This window comes from Giraffa tippelskirchi, chromosome 1, assembly GCF_054371585.1.
Source record: "Giraffa tippelskirchi isolate mGirTip1 chromosome 1, T2T-mGirTip1v1.2.pri, whole genome shotgun sequence".
NCBI lineage: Eukaryota > Metazoa > Chordata > Mammalia > Artiodactyla > Giraffidae > Giraffa > Giraffa tippelskirchi.
This window is the reverse complement of record NC_137275.1, coordinates 110,785,638-110,804,970: the sequence shown is the minus strand read 5'-3', so window position 1 is coordinate 110,804,970 and position 19,333 is coordinate 110,785,638. Positions and strand designations below refer to the sequence as shown.

The following is a 19,333-nucleotide window of genomic DNA, read 5'->3' as shown; positions in this document are numbered from 1 at the left end:
GGCTGAGGGAACCATTGCATATAAAGCCTGACCAGTGCAAGTACTTGGGAATGGTCACATGGTAATTTCAAAGGGCAGCACCCATAGAGGAAGGACAAGCCAGAAATAGACCAGTCTTCACAAAGACTGAGAACCCCTTTGAATGAGCTCAAACTGAGAATGGACTAAGGTTACCAGTCCCTACCATAACTGTCTGCTGTGAGCAAAAAGAGATCTTTTCAAAAGAAAGATAACAACATCCAGAGTGGAGGTATCTTTATAGTTTCCTAAAATAAGCCCAATGTTAATATAAAACATAATTTGGCATACCAGGAAAAAAGACTAAATTGTCAAGAGCCCCAAAAGAAAAAGACAACATAAATCAACACAGGAGGACAAGATATTTGAGTTTTCAGTCATTAGTTAAAACAACTATGATTTAACAAAGAAAATATACACATGGCAGGTAAGTTCATGGAAAGGTGCTACATGTTATATAACATTCAGTTCAGTTCAATCACTCAGTCGTGTCCGACTCTTTGCGACCCCATGAACCACAGCATGCCAGGTCTCCCTAGGGAATTTTAAATTAAAACGATGAGATACACACCTATTCAAGTGGCTAAAATCCAAAAAATGAAATACCAAAGCTGGTGAGGATATAGAAAATAGGAATTCTCATTTGTTGCTAGTGAGATACTTGACAGTTTCTTAGAAAAGTAAACACTTTTATCATACAGTGATCTTGTCATCATGCTACTTGGTATCTGCCCATAGCAACTGAAAAGTTATATCTCTATTAAAAACCTGAATGTGGGTGTTTATAACAGTTTCTTTCTTAATTGCCAAAACTTGGAATCAACCAAGATGTTTTCCAATAGATGAACCATTTGGCTTCTCTGCTTATAGTCTTTTGAACTCCTTGAGTCCATACAAAGGAATAGCATTCAGCAATAAGAAAGAAAATCTATGAAGCCATGAACAGACATGGAAGAATCTTAAATGCATATAGCTAAGTGAAAAAGAGCCAGTCTGCAAAGGCTATGTACATATTGCATGATTCCAACTATGTGAAACTTAGAAAAGGCAAAACTGTGGTCACAGTGAAAAGATCTTTGGTCATAAGAGATTGTGAGAGGGAGAAAAGGATAGGTGAACCATGGAAATTTAAAGGCTGTGAAACTTCCATGTGTGGTTCTGTGATGATGGATACAGGTTATTCAATTCAGTTCAGTCGCTCAGCCGTGTCCGGCTCTTTGCGATCCCATGAATCACAGTACACCAGGCCTCCCTGTACATCACCAACTCCAGGAGTTTACCTAACTCATGTCCATCGAATTGGTGATGCCATCCAGCCATCTCATCCTCTGTCGTCCCCTTCTCCTCCTGACCCAATCCTTCCCACTATCAGGGTCTTTTCCAATGAGTCAACTCTTTGCGTGAGGTGGCCAAAGTATTGGAGTTTCAGCTTCAGCATCAGTCCTTCCAATGAACACCCAGGACTGATCTCCTTCAGGATGGACTGGTTGGATCTTCTTGCAGTCCAAGGGACTCTCAAGAGTGTCCTCCAACACCACAGTTCAAAAGCATCAATTCTTTAGCACTCACCTTTCTTCACAGTCAAACTCTCACATCCATACATGACTACTGGAAAAACCATAGCCTTGACTAGATGGACCTTTGTTGGCAAAGTAGTGTCTCTGCTTTTAAATATGCTATCTAGGTTGGTCATAACCTTCCTTCCAAGGAGTATGCGTCTTTTAATTTCATGGCTGCAGTCACCATCTGCAGTGATTTTGAAGCCCAAAAAAATAAAGTCTGACACTGTTTGCACTGTTTCCCCATCTATTTCCCATTAAGTGATGGGACCAGATGCTATAATCTTAGTTTTCTGAATGTTGAGCTTTAAGCCAACTTTTTCACTCTCCCCTTTGACTTTCATCAGGAGGCTCTTTAGTTCTTCTTCGCTTTCTGCCATAAGGGTGGTGTCATCTGCATATCTGAGGTTATTGATATTTCTCCCGGCAATCTTGGTTCCAGCTTGTGTTTCTTCCAGCCCAGCGTTTCTCATGATGTACTCTGCATAGAAGTTAAATAAGCAGAGTGACAATATACAGCCTTGACAGACTCCTTTTCCTATTTGGAACCAGTCTGTTGCTCCATGTCCACTTCTAACTGTTGCTTCCTGACCTGCATACTGGTTTCTCAAGAGGCAGGTCAGGTGGTCTGGTATTCCCATCTCTTTCAGAATTTTCCACAGTTGATTCTGATCCACACAGTCAAAGGCTTTGGCATAGTCAATAAAGCAGAAGTAGATGTTTTTCTGGAACTCACTTGCTTTTTCGATGATCCAGCGGATGTTGGCAATTTGGTCTCTGGTTCCTCTGCCTTTTCTAAAACCAGCCTGAACATCTGGAAGTTCACGGTTCACATACTGTTAAAGCCTGGCTTGGAGAATTTTGAGCATTACTTTACCAGCGTGTGAGATGAGTGCAACTGTGCGGTAGTTTGAGCATTCTTTGGCATTGCCTTTCTTTGGGATTGGAATGAAAACTGACCTTTTCCAGTCCTGTGGCCACTGCTGAGTTTTCCAGATTCGCTGCCATATTGAGTGTAGCAATATATTACTGATGCTAATTAAAAAATAGCTAGACTAAAATTTGGAGGGAAAATGATGGGAAACAGAGAACCTATCCCAAGACCCTGGGGGCAGGAAAAACCATGGCATGAATGTAAAAATTCCACCTGGCTCTCTTGGCACAAAGAGGGAACAGGCTGGCCTGCCTTTAGTTCATTGCTCTGCTGGGAGGGGGGCCTTTTACCCACCATGCAAAATGTTAGGGAGCCTGCCCTCCAAGATGCCTTAAGTAGCAGAAGCCAGGGCTGCCACGCCAGCTCCCAGGGCAAGGGACAGCCTGCTTGTGTCTGTCTTTTTTTTTTTTTTCCATAATGGCAGAAATATGACCTAAGGGTCCTATCTTGTCGTATATATTTGAGGTGCTTCACTAGTACTTGAGGCTGATTAGACAGGTTTGAGTCAAATTTACTTTGTTTCATTGTTAATTGAGAAACTGTTTCAATAAAATATTCTTAAAAAGAAAAAGAGAAATGAGTACAAAAGACATATGGAGTATATATATAAACTACTGTGTCTAGCCAGGCCCAAGTCACACAGCCTCGAGAGGAGACACAGTCTACCTGAATCTCTAGGACTTCTCCAAAGGGAAAAAATGAGATTCTGATGCCAGAAGTGGAAGGAATGATTTTAAAAGAAAAAGGTAAAATATAATCTAAATACATCAGTAGATGCATATTTCCCTGTGTTTTTAATCTGGTACAGATAATAAGAAAAGGATGCAGCTAATAGTAGGGGCCGTTAGATTCTGCTGAGGAAAATGTGCTGTGGAGGGAGAGTTTGTTTAGCTATTTGTTAGAGTCCACATGTAAGTGGCATCATGCACTATTTGTCCTTGTGTTATTTCACTTGGCATAGTGTCTTCTAGTTTTATCCATGTTGTCTCAAACAGTTGAATTTTCTCTTTTTTAAGATTGAGTAATATTCCACTTTGTATATACATCATATTTTCTTTATTTATCAATGTATTGATGGATACCTAGGCTGTTTCCGTATCTTGGCTCTTGTGAATAATGCTGCAATGAATATGGGAGTGCAGATATCTCTTCAAATAATGATGGTGTTTCCTTTGGAAGTGGTAGTGAGGAAGAGCTTATGACAAATTGACCATGTGTTAAAGATGTTGGAGAAAAGGTCATTTTCAAGGTCATACATAGTTTAAAATCATGACATTTCAGTGAGCCTGTGTGTATGAAGACTTGCTTTTTTTTTTCTGAATTTGAATACACTGCAAAGAAGTATTGCAAAATTTTTGATCAACATCAAAAAAAAGAAGAATAAAAAGGATGGAAATACTTTGTTTTTTACTATGAAACTGGAGGAAAGGCAAGCCTTGTAAGCAGCATGGGATGAAGCCCACTAGAATTTTCTCTGATGATAGTGCTAATTTAGGAGAAGAAGGATACAAGGCCAAGGCACAATTCTGAAGCAAAATAAGGCTGCTGAGTCTGCACCCAGTGTATGAGATTAAGTTTTAATGGCATATGATGAAGTGGCCATGACAGCTGGCAGAGCTGGTTGAGTTGTTGAAAATGGCTCTTGAAGCTACAGGAACTGGACAGTAGACACAGAAAAAGAATAAGGTAAATCCAAAAGAGTGGAAGGACAAAATTAATAAAGAGCAAAGACAAAAATAGAGAAGAAAAGTAGTAAACTTGACAATACTGAAAGCTTGTTCTTTAGAAAGACTAGTAAAATAAGCAATATTTGGTAAAGACAGTAGAGATAGAACTAGCTATAAAGCAGTATTTTTTTAATTACAACAGAATACTGTACTAACTTTATACCAATACACTTGAAAATCTGGACAAACTAGATGATAATAAGTTATATGCATCCAATATTGACTCATATTTTGAGTAGAAAATATAAGTAGCTTTATGAGGTTAGAAAATATAATCAAAGATCTACACTTTAGAAAGATATCAGTTGTTTTCCAATTTATTAAAAAAGCTAAGAGTCCCAAGACAAAAATCAGATTTAGCAATTTACCCTAAAATTAACCAGAAGCACATTTCTTTTACGGTATTAGGTTATAATGAATGTTAGCAGATAGATTCCAGCAACACATTTTTAAAAAGTTATAATGATCAAGAGGGATTTATCACCATAAAGCAGAGTTTTTTAAGGGAAGATAAAGTTGGAATGAGGAGAGAAATGTGCATATCCAATATCAAAACACACTCCAAAGTTTCAGTGGTTTTAAAAAAATCTACTAAACTATAATAGTACATCAATATATTATTAAACCTGTATAGGAACCCATGTATATATAAGAAATAAAATATAAGATAAATAAAGTACAGACTGTCCTTACTGTAGAACTACAAAAATGGTCACACAAATTGCACTCTGCAAAGTTGATCTTAATGACCAGTGCAGAAAATATTATTGTTCCTTGATCTTAAAATCTTGCTGAGAAAACACTAGAAATTTTCTTGTTTAAAAAAGTAACTGCTGTACACATGAAACTACCACAATATTGTTAATCAACTGTCCTCCAATATAAAAGAAAAAGTTAAAAATGTTTTTAATACTAAATGTGGAGCTTGATTTATATAATTGTTTTAGATGACAATAGCAAGTCATTATATAATAATGCTAACATATTTGGATATTACAAATTTTATTTTACTTAAAGATACATTCTTTTAAGCTTTCAAAATATAGTAAACCTTAGTTAAGAGACTGCAACCTAAAACATTAGAAATACTGAGAATTAGCATGTTTTATTCTATTGTCAAAAAAACTTACGAGACGTCTAGTTTTGAGTCCAACATGAAAGGAGCTTGGAAGTTGCCACTCTGTACTAACAAGTAAATATCTGAACAAACTGAAAAATCAACAATTCTTAGATACAGTAGAGAAGTGAGGTCACAGGAAAAATCACCATGCCCAAAATTGGAGAGGCAAACAGAATATAACAGCTTACTGGAACGGAAACGCAAGAGTAGAAATCACTGTGGAAACCAAACTGAGGTAGGAAAAACTGAACTGTGTTTGATGAATTGCTAGAGGCCCCGTGTGCAAATGTCTGTGTGATAAAAATTCCAGGGAGGCCTCTATACTTTTGTGAGTTTTGTTTCTTGAGCTCTGCCAGGTTGTCACTACTGGGTGAAGAAGGTCAGAATAAACTCCTCTTCTGGCTGAGGGAAGATAATTTTGAAATACAATTTTGAAACACACCAGAACAATTTTGAAATACACGAGAAAATTCTACTATTCATAGTAAGGCCTGCCCTCAGTTCAGTTCAGTTCACTCATTCAGTCGTGTCTGACTCTGTGTGACCCCATGGACTGCAGCACGCCAGGCCTCCCTGTCCATCACCAACTCCTGGAGTTTACTCAAACTCATGTCCATTGAGTCAGTGATGCCCTCCAACCATCTCATCCTCTGTTGTCCCCTTCTCCTCCCACCTTCAATCGTTTGCAGCTTCAGGGTCCTTTCCAGTGAGTCAGTTCTTCACATCAGCTGGCCAAAATAGTGGAGTTTCAGCTTCAACGTCAGTCCTTCCAATGAATATTCAGGACTGATTTTCTTTAGGATTGACTTGTTGGATCTCACTGCAGTCCAAGGGACCCTCAAGTGTCTTCTCCAACACCACAGTTCAAAAGCATCAATTCTTCAGCCCTCAGCTTTCTTTATACTCCAACTCTCACATCCATACATGACTACTGGAAAAACCATAGCTTGGACGAGATGGACCTTTGTTAGCAAACTAATGTCTCTGCTTTTAAATAAGCTGCCTAGGTTGGTCATAACTTTCCTTCCAAGGAGCAAGCATCTTTTATTTATTTATTTAAATAAATTTATTTATTTTAGTTGGGGGCTAATTACTTTACAATATTGTAGTGGTTTTTGCCATACATTGACATGAATCAGCCATGGGTTTCCATTCGTTCCCCATCCTGAACCCCCTTCCCACCTCCCTCCCCATCCCATCCCTCTGGGTCATCCCATTGCCCCAGCCCTGAGCATTTGTCTCATGCATCGAACCTGGAATGGTGTTCTGTTTCACATATGGTAATATACATGTTTCAATGCTATTCTCTCAGAACGTCCCACCCTCACCTTCTCCCTCAGAGTCCATAAGACTTCTATGCATCTGTGTCTCTTATTGCCGCATATAGGGTTATCGTTACCATCTTTCAAATTCCATATATATGCATTAGTATACTGTATTGGTGTTTTTCTTTCTGACTTACTTCACTCTGTATAATGGGCTCCAGATTCATCCATCTCAGCAGAACTGATTCAAATGTATTCTTTTTGATGGCTGAGTAATATTCCATTGTGTATATGTACCACTGCTTCCTTATCCATTCGTCTGCTGGTGGACATCTAGGTTGCTTCCATGTCCTGGCTATTGTAAACAGTGCTGCGATGAACATTGGGGGACACGCGTCTCTTTCAATTCTGGTTTCCTCAGTGTATATGCCCAGCAGTGGGATTGCTGGGTCATATGGCAGTCCTATTCCCAGTTTTTTAAGGAATCTCCACACTGTTCTCCATAGTGGCTGTACTAGTTTGCATTCCCACCAACAGTGTAAGAGGGTTCCCTTTTCCCCACACCCTTTCCAGCATTTATTGCTTGTAGACTTTTGGATAGCAGCCATTCTGACTGGTGTGAAGTGGTACCTCATTGTAGTTTTGATTTGCATTTCTCTAATAATGAGTGATGTTGAGCATCTTTTCATGTGTTTGTTAGCCATCTGTATGTCTTCTTTGGAGAAATGTCTGTTTAGTTCTTTGGCCCATTTTTTGACTGGGTCGTTTATTTTTCTGGAATTCAGCTGCAGGAGTTGCTTGTATATTTTTGAGATTAATTGTTTGTCTGTTGCTTCGTTTGCTATTATTTTCTCCCATTCTGAAGGCTGTCTTTTCACCTTGCTTATAGTTTCCTTCGTTGTGCAAAAGCTTTTAATGTTAATTAGGTCCCATTTGTTTATTTTTGCTTTTATTTCCAATATTCTGGGAGGTGGGTCATGGAGGATCCTGCTGTGATTTATGTCGGAGATTGTTTTGCCTATGTTTTCCTATAGGAGTTTTATAGTTTCTGGTCTTACATTTAGATCTTTAATCCATTTTGAGTTTATTTTTGTGTATGGTGTTAGAAAGTGTTCTAGTTTCATTCTTTTTCAAGTGGTTGACCCGTTTTCCCAGCACCACTTGTTAAAGAGATTGTCTTTTCTCCATTGTATATTCTTGCCTCCTTTGTCGAAGATAAGGTGTCCATAGGTGCGTGGATTTATCTCTGGGCTTTCTGTTTTGTTCCATTGATCGATATTTCTATCTTTGTGCCAGTACCATACTGTCTTGATGACTGTGGCTTTGTAGTAGAGCCTGAAGTCAGGCAGGTGGATTCCTCCAGTTCCATTCTTCTTTCTCAAGATTGGCAAGTGTCTTTTAATTCCATGGCTGCAGTCACTATCTGCAGTGATTTTGGAGCCCCCCAAAAATAAAGTCAGCCACTCTTTCCACTGTTTCCCCATCTATTTGCCATGATCTTAGTTTTCTGAATGTTGAGCTTTAGGCCAACTATTTCATGCTCCTCTTTCACTTTCATCTTTAGTTCTTTGTTTTCTGCCATAAGGATAGTATTATCTGCATATCTGAGGTTATTGGTATTTCTTCTAGCAATGTTGATTCCAGCTTGTGCTTCATTCCAGTCTAGCATTTCTCATGTACTCTGCATATAAATTAAATAATCAGAGTGACAGTATATAGCCTTGACATACTCCTTTCCTGATTTGGAATCAATCTGTTGTTCCATGTCCAGTGTCAACTATTGCTTCTTGACCTGCATAAAGATTTCACAGGAGGCAAATCAGAAGGTCTAGTATTCTCATCTCTTGAGGAATTTTCCAGTTTGTTGTGATCCACACAATCAAAGATTTTGGCATAGTCAATGAAGCAGAAATAGATGTTTTTCTGGAACTCTTGCTTTTTTGAAGATCCATCGGATGTTGGCAATTTGATCTCTGGTTCATCTGCCTTTTCTAAATCCATCTTGAACCTCTGGAAGTTCATGGTTCATGTACTGTTGAAGCCTGACTTGGAGAATTTTGAGCATTACTTTACTAGTTTGTGAGATGAGTGCAATCATGTGGTAGTTTGAACATTCTTTGGCAATGCCTTTCTTAGGGATTGGAATGAAAACTGACTTTTCCAGTCCTGTGGCCACTGCTGAGTTTTCCCAATTTGCTGGCATATTGAGTGCAGCACTTTCACAGCATCATCTTTTAGGATTTGAAATAGCTCGTCTGGAATTCCATCACTTCCACTAGCTTTTCTCATAGTGATACTTCCTAAGGCCCACTTGACTTCACATTCCAGGATGTCTGGCTCTAGGAGAGTGATCACACCATCATAATAATCTGGGTCATGATCTTTTTTGTATAGTTCTTCTGTGTTATCTTGCCACCTCTTAATATCTTCTGCTTCTGTTGATATCTTCTATTTCTGTCCTTTATTGTGCCCATCTTTGCATGAAATTTTGCCTTGGTATCTCTAATTTTCTTCAAGAGATCTCTAGTCTTTCCCATTTTATTGTTTTCCTCTATTTCTTTGCATTGATCACTGAGGAAGGCTTTTCTCATCTCTCCTTGCTATTTTTTGGAACTCTGCATTCAAATGTGTATATCTTTCCTTTTCTCCTTTTTCTTTCACTTCTCTTCTTTTCATAGCTGTTTGTAAGGCTTTCTCAGACAACCATTTTGCTAATTTTGCCTTGGTCTTGTTTTTGCTGACTGTATAGAGCTTCTCCATCTTTGGCTGCAAAGAATGTAATCAGTCTGATTTTGATATTGACCATCTGGTGATGTCCATGGGTAGAGTCGTCTTTTGTGTTGTTCGAAGGGGGTGTTTGCTATGACCAGTGAGTTCTCTTGGCAAAACTGTTAGCCTTTGGCCTGCTTCATTCTGTACTCCAAGGCCAAATTAATCTGTTATTCCAGGTATTTCTTGACTTCCTACTTTTGAATTCCAGTCCCTTATAATGAAAAGGACATCTTTTTTGGTTGTTAGTTCTAGAAGGTCTTGTAGGTCTTCATAGAACCATTCAACTTCAGCTTCTTCAGCATTATTGGTCAGGGCATAGACTTGGATTACTTTGCTGTTGAACAGTTTGCCTTGGAAGCGACAGAGATCATTCTGTCATTTTTGAGACTGCATCCAAGTAGTGCCTTTTGGACTCTTTTGATGACTATGATGGCTACTCCATTTCTTCCAAGGGATTCTTACCCACAGTAGTGGATATAATGTTCATCTGAGTTAAATTCACCCATTCCAGTACATTTAATTTGCTGATTCCTAAAATGTCGATGTTCACTCTTGTCTTCACCTGTTTGACCACTTCCAGTTTGCCTTGATTCGTGGACCTAACATTCCATGTTCCTATGCAATACTGCTCTTTACAGTATCAGACTTTACTTCTATCACTTTTTCTTAATAAGCCCTGCCCTCAGGAGAGACTGTTTTACTAGAGGTCTAATATACTGGGTTTTTTGGGGTTTTGGGACTGACTGCAAAAGCAAGAGAGTTCCAGAAAAACATCAGCAGTACATGAACATGAACTTATCGATGTTCAAGCTGGTTTTAGACAAGGCAGAGGAACAGAGGTCAAATTGCCAGTATCTGCTGGATCACCAAAAAAGCAAGAGAGTTCCAGAAAAACATCTACTTCTGCTTTATTGACTATGCCAAAGCCTTTGACTGTGTGGATCACAATAAACTGTGGAAAATTCTGAAAGAGATGGGAATACCAGACCACCTGACCTGCCTCTTGAGAAACCTGTATGCAGGCCAGGAAGCAACAGTTAGAACTGGACACGGAACAACAGACTGGTTCCAAATAGGAAAAGCAGTACATCAAGGCTGTATATTGTCACCATGCTTATTTTATTTATATGCAGCGTACATCATGAGAAATGCTGGGCTGCATGAATCACAAGCTGGAATTAAGATTGCCAGGAGAAATATCAATAAGCTCAGATATTTAGATGACACCACCCTTATGGGAGAAAGTGAAGAAGAGCTAAAGAGCCTCTTGATGAAAGTGAAAGAGGAGAGTGAAAAAGTTGGCTTAAAGCTCAACGTTCCGAAAACTAAGATCATGGCATCCGATCCCATCAATTCATGGCAGATAGATGAGGAAACAATGGAAACAGTGGCTGGCTTTATTTTTCTGGGCTCCGAAATCACTGCAGATGGTGATTGCAGCCATGAAATTAAAAGATGCTTACTCATTGGAAGGAAAGTTATGACCAACCTAGACAGCATATTTAAAAGCAGAGACATTACTTTGCCAACAAAGGTCCGTCTAGTCAAGGCTATGGTTTTTCCGGTGGTCATGTATGGATGTGAGAGTTGGATTATAAAGAAAGCTGAGCGCCGAAGAATTGATGCTTTTGAACTGTGGTGTTGAGAAGACTCTTGAGAGTCCCTTGGACTGCAAGGAGATCCAACCAGTTCATCCTAAGGGAAATCAGCCCTGGGTGTTCATTGGAAGGACTGATGTTGAAGCTGAAAGTCCAATATTTTGGCCACCTGATGCGAAGAGCTGACTCATTGGAAAAGACCCTGATGTTGGGAACGATTGAAGGCAGGAGGAGAAGGGGACGACAGAGGGTGAGATGGCTGGATGGCATCACTGACTCAATGGACGTGAGTTTGGGTAAAGTCCAGGAGTTGGTGATGGACAGGGAGGCCTGGCGTGCTGTGGTTCATGGGGTTAGAAAGAGTCGGACGTGACTGAGCGACTGAACTGAACTGACCTGAGGGAAGGGAAATACCTTACCCAAGTCCCTTCCAGCCATTTTGTCTCATTTAAAGTGAGAGAAAATGTTGAGAGGCACTTCTGAAATTCAGCGCTGAGAAGCACATGCTCATTATAAGACTGAGACCTAATCATAAGACTATAGAATGCCTCTACAGCACCACATCACTGAAGATTTATTTACTGCTGTTAATTTCACCAGTACACTGTGTCTTCCTTTTCAAGGAGATAACTGAATCATATACAATGTTTAATTAAAACCACAAATGGCAGAAAAAGATGGAATATAAAAATAGGAACAAAGAACAATGGCAATAAATGTGAAACAGCATCAGATATGATAGATATTAATCCAATGATATCAATAATCATTTTAAATACCAATGACTATTCCTATTAAAAGATTGTCATAGAGCATCTAAAAACAAGATCCACTTATAAGAAATCTACTTTAAATGTTAATATAAAGGCACATATAACTTAAAAGCAAAGGGTTGTGGAAAGAGATATCATACTAATTCAAAGAAGTTTGAGAAGCTTCATCAGTTTCAGTCAAAGCAGATTTAAGGGCACGGAAGATTACCAGCCACAAAGAAGGCTTTCCGTAATGATAAAGGGGTCAGTTCTCCAAGAAGACATAACAATTCTTGATGTGTATGTGCCTGACAACAAAGCATCAAATTAGTGAGACAGAAACAGAACTGCAAGGAGAAAGAAAGAAGCCCAATATCATAGTTGGAGATTTATACACCCCTCTATCCTAAATGGAGAGATCCAGCAGGCAGAAAATCAGCACAGACATAACTGAACTCAACAACACCATTGACAAAATGGATGTAATAAACATCTCCAGACTGCTTCATCCAACAACAGAATGCACATTGTCTCAAGCTCACATGGCATATACACCAAGATGGACCACATTCTGGGGCATAAAGCATGCTCTAACAAATTTAAAATAGCAGAAATATATGAAGTCTGTTCTATTCTTGGACCATGATAGGAGTAACTTGAAATCAATAATAAAAAGAGAGGTGGAAAATTCCAGAATACCTGGAAATGAAGCTGTTCAATTCTGAGCATTCCATGAGTCTTGCTGTCTGTAAGTGAACATGCACAGTGACCCAGCACCCAGAGACTTTGAAAGATGGGGCCTGATTGTTCTCTAATCGTGATATACATCTACCATTACCGTGGTGGTTTGTAAACTTGTTAACAGCTGTGAAGTTTGTACTTTATGCACTTCCTCACAGTTAACACATGCTGGTGTCTGAAATTTGTTTGTTCTGTTGGGGGACAGGTATTATTTAATTAAATAACAGTAACTGAAATTCACGAATGAGCAAACTGTTCAGAGTAAGGACTGCCTGTGTAGCATACACTGAGTAATGTTCCATGGTAAGAAACATATACCTAGAGGCCTATAGGATGAGAATTCATATCTTGTTATGAGGAAGTCTTTCTCTAAGCAGAATGTGAAACTGAGATATAAAGAAAAAAGAGAGTTGCTTTGACTTCATAAAAATGAAAGAATTCTGCACAGCAAAAGGCAACCCAAATAGAGTTAAAGATAAGTGGCAAACTTGGAAACATAAACATCTGACGATGTCTTTGGCCAACAATTCCTTTTCTGCACAATAGAATGAGGGGGGAAATCTCAGTGAGCCAAACCTCATGAATCAATAGATGAGAGGTTAGACTAAATTTCTTATATGGTGTGGATTTAATTTTATGGAATGCAAAATACCTTCCAGTAGGAAATATGGAGCACTACCCATCTTATCCAAATCCTTGGCAATGCACACAGGTAAACCTTGAGTAACTGTGTGATGGATGAGTCTCTTTTCTGTTCTATAAGAGAGAGAAAACAATTAGCAGAATGTGTGTTTCTCCAGGGCAGAATTCTAGTATTGTCTCTGGACCACTGAGCTTTGCAAAAAATCGAAATGCACAGTCTCGGTCAATCACTCTTAAACAATCAAGAGGGAAAGAAATGGAAAGGCTGATGAACTTGCCAGTCGCCGTTGTGGTCCTGACTCCTGAAAATAGTGATGATGGGGAGTATGTGATGTCACATATATGAAACTTACAGGGCATGGAGATTCAGATTTACAGGGTGTAGATTCAAATGAAGTTGAGTAGGGAAGAATGCCTCTCATAACCCACCTCAGCTGAATTACTTATGGTCTCAACTGGGAAATGTTAATTAAGAAATGAGAGGATACAGGCAGGAGCAACTCCTGAAATAGCGCCTATATAACTCAAATATTCCTAAGGAATCTTGTGGACAACTGTGTCAGAGAGGAGCTGACAAATGGAATATAATAAGCACAGAGATCATGCCCTTGTCAGCTAGCATACAGAGAGCATTACTGATCCTCAGCAAATCATTACTGATCCTCAGGAAAATGTACTGTGACTGGGTCTAAAACCTGACTGGAATGTTCCATAGACGTGTGATATTGGAGATGCGTTTGCAGCTGCACTTGGCAAATCACCTTGTCAAAGCACAGTAGGTCATGGCCAGAGGAGCAAGGGCTGCTCTGCTCGCTCTGAGGCAGAAAAGGATTTTAGAAATGCCAAGTTCTCTCCCACAAAGGAAGGGGTTAGCAGGTTATGAATTAATGATTAGTACAAGTGTCTGTGATCTCTCAACTAATTTCCGTCTTGAAGCTGGGATATAAAGACTCAGGTGCTGGGTGGTGAGTCACAATCTCTCTGAATAGGTGCTTAATCACGACTGGATGGGCTGAATTTGGGTCTCGGCATTGGATACCAGCTCTTTTTTCAGCAGGATGCCTTTAGACTTGGCCCCACACCTTTGCATCTATAGCTTTTTGTTGTTGTTTAGTTGTTTAAATATATAAAATGATGATAACACTAGTTGGTGGCATATTATATTTTTTAAAAAAAGCAACCTTTCATTACTTAGTGCAAATCAAACAGTAAATGCTTTCTCTTAGTAAACCTGCTTAACAGTTTTCTGGACTCTTCTGCTCTGGGCCAGATTCAGAAATACACAAGTGAAAGAGGAGATGGTACATCATGTTCTATTCAGTTGGGTCTTGATACCTATGTGTGACTCTTAACCAAGGAGTATGCAGTAGTTAAGGACACAGATTGAAATTGTTTAGAGTGTGTCCTAAACTCTGACTGCCAGGATTTAAATCTCAACTCTGGAAATTGTAAAACCTGGGAAAAATTGCTTCCCTAAACTTCATTTCCTGGATCTGAGAAAAATAACAGTATCTACCTTGTAGACTGAATAATACCCTTGTCCCTAAATGTCCACATTCTAATGCCCAGAACCTGTGAATGTCACATTAAATGACAGAAGGGATTTTGCCAATGGGATTAAATTAGGGTTATTGACGGGGAGATTATCCTGGGTTGCCTGAATGGGCCCAAATTCATCACGGGTGTTCTCATTAAAGAGAGGTAGAGGGAGATTTGACTCCAAAGAGAAAGTGATGATGAAGCTGGGTTTGGATTGATGCAGCCAGAAACCAAGAAATGCTGGCAAGGAAACAGATTCTCTCTTAGAGCCTCTAGAGGGGGCATGAATGGTCCTACCAACTCCTGATTCCAGTCCAGTGAAACTGGTTTTGGACCTCTGTCTTCCAGAACCATAAGAAAATGTGTTTTGTTTTAAGCCACCATGTTTGTAATAATATTATAGCAGCCATAGCAAACAAATGTGCACCTCTTAGGAATTATTACCCCAGTTAAAATGTGTGATTGGAAGCAGACTTAGTGGCATATCTGCATGCAGCATGTATGCCATCATAAGCCATTCTTAAAAACCCGAATCCTTGGTTTTGTGGGATCATCAAATCCAGTACAGTGGTCGCCATTTTTCTCCTTGTTCATCCTGGTAACATGTCTAGACAGCTAGTGGAGAGAGCTCTGTCCTTCTCCACAGGTCCTCTCACCTCTATTAATTAGAAGGAAAGTAAAAGTTGTTCGGTCATGTCCAACTCTTTGTGGCCCCATGGCTCCTCTGTCCATGGGGATCCCCCAGGCAAGGATACTGGAGTGGGTTGCCATGCCTTGCTCCAGGGGATATGCCCAACCAAGGGATTGAACCCAGGTCTCCTGCATTGCAGGCAGATTATTTACCAACTGAGCCACCAGGGAAGCCCAAGAGTACTGGAGTGGGTAGTCTTCCTTCTTCAGGGGATCTTTCTGACCCAGGAATCGAACTGGGGTCTCCTGCATTGCAGGCAGATTGTTTACCAACTGAGCTACCCGGGAAGCCCTAATTAGAGGGAAGAGGTTACTTAAGTAATATGTTACTTAAGCCACCTTATTCTTTTCCTTTCCTTCGTGATTCTTCATCCAGCTGGTCTTTATAAATTTTAAAGAAAACAAAGTCATTTCTCAATGGATTCAGATACTACCCCAAATTAACATTCCCAGTAAGTTCTTGTTCTTATTTCCAGACCTCATCACCAGAAATTCCTGAGCCTAAATCCTCCCTAGCTTCTAGGATCACTCATTTTCTCATTTCTCCCTTTTCCTTTTAGTTGAATCTTGTCATTTTAGTCTCTTCCTTAAACACAACCCTTAATAAGGTGACATAGCAAAGTGATGAAAGTACAGATGGTTTGGTTTTAATCCTGGGTTTTTGCCATCTACTTACTGTGTGACATTGGACAGGCTCTTTAACCTCTCTGGGCCTCAGTTTCAAAAAAATAAGTCAGTATTATAAATAATACCTACCTAAGATTACAATTGTGAGGATTAAATGAGTTTAATATTTGCTAAGCACTTAAAATAGTACTTGTTATAGTGTAAGCACTATAGTTGTGCTTGCTAATAATAATAAATGCAATTCCAAGCACATAACCTACTCAACTTTCTGTCATAACTTTGAGGTATGTATTTGATGAAATCAGTAAAATCATTCTGTTTCAAGGGGAACAGAAAAGTATTTTTGAGCAATTGTCTATGTGGCTATTTCACCACATTTAGTGTTTCCAAATTTCTGTACAATAGCCTGGGCTACTCCAGCAGCAAATTAAAAATGGACAGAGCTTATGTTTTGCACCCTTTACCTCACTGCCCCCCCCCACACACACAAATCCCCATCTCTTTGGACACAAACTTTCATTTGTCCTCCATCTTCTGAAAACCTACTTCTAAGAAAGTGTCTGGGTTCATCCATGTCACTACAAAGTTGCATTGACATATATACACTAACATGTGTAAAATAGCTAGCTAGTGGAAAGCTGCTATATAACACGGAGAGCCCAACCTGGTGCTCTGTGATGACCTAGAAGGGTGTGAGGGGAGGGCTGAGGTAGGCTCAAAAGGGAGGGATATATATATATGTAAAATTATGATTGATTTGCCTTGTTGTATGGCATAAACCAACACAACATTGTAAAACAATTATCTGCGAATTTAAAAAACAAAGGTGTGTGATCTCCAACTTAATGTGAATTTAAGACAAAGGTACCATTTACCTCAGAGAGACAACTTTTCAAGACTGGTTGTGTTTTTCAAGTTTGTTTTGTTTTTCTGTCTCTCCCAGCCTCTCAACCTTGGACAAATACAGGAGATCCATACTATGGCTTCAATACTTAGTACCTATGGCATTCTCCAAGCCTGAAAGGAGCATCTGAGGGCAACACTCCTGTCCCGGGACTGCTGAGAGGACCACGCTTAGCTCTGTCTCAGGTAAAGTATAAACTGTTGCTCAGGCAGCCCATTGCATCACATCACCCTAGGTACACGGCAGTGGCTGGTCCAGGGAGGGCCTGGGTGGGCTCAACACAGTCAAGGGCTGTTTCTGGATCTCTAAGAAGAAAATATATAGGACAAGACAGGCATACATTCATGAGTCTGAAATTCTCAAATCTTCCACAAGCTACCTTCTCATTCCTGCGAGATATATGCAGGGAAAATGCCCTGCTTAGTAATAACTAGAGTTTTAGCCTGAAGTTCCACACAGAATTTCTAATCTTAGGAAATATAGGAGGCCCTAGGTCAGATCTCACTTGTGGCCTAGACCAGTATTGGGCGTGATATGGAACAAGGTCTACCTGGCTCATAATTACCTGAAGTACTGGTTGAAATCCAGATTGTTAACTCTCCCACAAAGCAAGGAAATTAAGAGTGATGGGGTCAGAATTATGCAGTTTTCATGATCAGTAACTAGTCATTATTTCTAGTCTAACTGGAAAGCAATTTGGTCTCTTTTCTTTCAGGATCTTATCCTTACTTTGGTCTTACAGCTTCCAAACTGATGAAGGGGAGGGACGAGTGTTCTGAAAAAGGAGGGGATCCAGGCAAGGAAACGGTGTTGAGTTTGAACATTTCAAAAATAGTTTATTCTGGGAAAATGGTGCAAGGAGAACAAAAGAAGGTGGGTCACATTTTAGGAAAAGTAATGAAATTTTGTGAGAAAATAGCAGTTGAAGTAAAAAGCAAACTGAAATATAGCATCAGTTTAAACAGTTGATGTTAGAGACAGAAGTAGGAGCATCATACCTACAGAGAGGAAAATACAGTTCTACCATACTGTTGTCCCCAGGACTGAGCAGAACTTAGTTAATTTAACTTACTTGTTTTCAACCCATAGCATCAACCTGTGAATAAAACACAGGACACTTTGTTCTGATTGCATAACAAATTGTAAATATTATCATCACAGGTAAACAAAGCAAACATGCTATTGACAAAAGGTGAGTTGTACAAGGGGAAAGACAGAAATGGGAGCACAAGCAGTCTCAGGCATAAAGAAAATGATGAGATTAGAGTGAAAGTGACTACTGTAGCTATGTACTATAGCTAATATTTCTTGAGAGCTTCCGTGTGTTGGACGTTGAAGGCTGCAAATGTGTTATTATTTGCATCATCATGAGCAACTCCATGCAATGGTGGTTACCATCCATTTCCTCATTGTACAGGTGAGGAAACAGAGGCCCAGGAAGGTTGAGTAAATTGCTCAGGATTGCAGAGCTAATAAACTGAAGAACAAAGCTTCCAAGCCAAGTGGTCCATCTACAGAACCAAGGCTTTTAGCCACTATGCTACCACTTCTCCCTTCAGTAAAAGCCAGCAAAAATTGCATGGCATTACAGAAGAGAAGCAGCATAAGTAATGAAATGAATATGAAGTATTGAAAGGAAGAGGGATGAGAAGTAGTGGGGGCAGGAGTTTGTCTTCCTGCCTCATGCTACGGTGATAAAATCAATCTACAATGGATACAGCAGATAAACATAATGTTTAGAATTATGGGAGTAACATGCATGTGGCCAAAAACTGTCTCTGGAGAGGGGGAACTGGGGTTAGAAAAGTTGAATTTCTGTATCTGAGATGCTATCATGTCCACATATTATTTTCATAAAAATAATTCTATTTATTTAGAAATAGCTTCAACTGTGTAAGTGCATTAAAACATGAAATTCAAAATCATCTTTACATCTCATACATTTGTTAAGTACTTGCCTTATCAGAATTGATCTTTTCAGCTTCAAAGTTTTTTTTTTTAATGAAAAGCATTATAAATTTTAAAAATTGTCTCTGGTAATATTGCCCGGCATGGCTGAGAGGTGTGGAACTATTAGAAGCAAACTGGATTTCAGCCCTGCTTCTGGGAGGCAGTTGCAACAACAAAGGGAAGGAGAGTCTCTGAAGTCAGGGAGCAGGAGCTTTGATCCTCTGGAGTTGTAACAACTTAGAATAAATGAATCAGGCAGCAGGGTGCCGGGAGGAGGCTGTAGGCCTCTCTGTGATGGTGTTGTTTTTGTGGGAAGGCAATGGCACCCCACTCCAGTACTCTTGCCTGGAAAATCCCATGGACGGAGGAGCCTGGTAGGCTGCAGTCCATGGGGTCGCTAGGAGTCGGACACGACTGAGCGACTTCACTTTTACTTTTCACTTTCATGCATTGGAGAAGGAAATGGCAACCCACTCCAGTATTCTTGCCTGGAGA

General features: G+C 39.6%; 1 long non-coding RNA gene across 1 annotated transcript in view; it reads left to right on the top strand.

Moving 5' to 3' along the window:
• The window catches only part of LOC145506877 (uncharacterized), a 50,359-nt gene extending 31,546 nt beyond the window's left edge, over positions 1–18,813 (top strand). Inside the window, exons 3-5 of the long non-coding RNA XR_014054414.1 lie at positions 16,928–17,073; positions 17,604–17,761; positions 18,306–18,813. This is a non-coding gene — a long non-coding RNA (uncharacterized LOC145506877). The remainder of the gene's footprint in view (positions 1–16,927; positions 17,074–17,603; positions 17,762–18,305) is intronic.
• Positions 18,814–19,333: the final 520 nt, after the last annotated feature.